Source organism: Gadus chalcogrammus, chromosome 7 (assembly GCF_026213295.1).
Source record: "Gadus chalcogrammus isolate NIFS_2021 chromosome 7, NIFS_Gcha_1.0, whole genome shotgun sequence".
Lineage (NCBI taxonomy): Eukaryota > Metazoa > Chordata > Actinopteri > Gadiformes > Gadidae > Gadus > Gadus chalcogrammus.
In genome coordinates this window covers 29,086,371-29,086,960 of record NC_079418.1, presented here as the reverse complement: position 1 = coordinate 29,086,960, position 590 = coordinate 29,086,371, and positions in this window count along the sequence as shown.

Here is a 590-nt window from a genome sequence, read left to right as displayed (position 1 = left end):
TGGAGAGGTATTCAAACACGAAACAGAGATGACAGTCGTCCCCGTCCCCCACCCCCGCGCCATATGACCACATGCAGCCCTTTGGAAATGACCCGCCCCCTTGTATATTATAGCAATTATCCTCTCCTGAAATAGGCTGCTATCACCTATACTTCTGAGACGCAAAACTTGTGCCCACAAATGGCATCACCAGAGTGCGTTGTGGCCAAACTCGCGGCCTAAATGAGTTACATTAAAACGCCCCGTATGTAAAAGCATTGAAACTTAAAAGGTACCCGGAAAACGTTTTTTTTTGTTTCCCCTTTTCTTATAATGTTGCTTGTAGAGTCTCTGCTGGTCTCTTCTCACCCGCTCCTCCAAAATGGACTCCTCCTGTCTGAACGGCAGCAGGCCACACAGTGTTAATACGTATGCTCGATCACAAGTTCACACAGCAGCGCACCACTGAGTCCCCGTGTTCGGCTCTCGTATTCTGAAAACGTTTTGCTGGCTGTCATATAGGTATACCATTGATATCCACCAAGGCAATGAGATCAACGCCTTCCCCAGCGCTTGTTTTCCACCGTCTCCTTGGTTTATGAAAGGCAGCG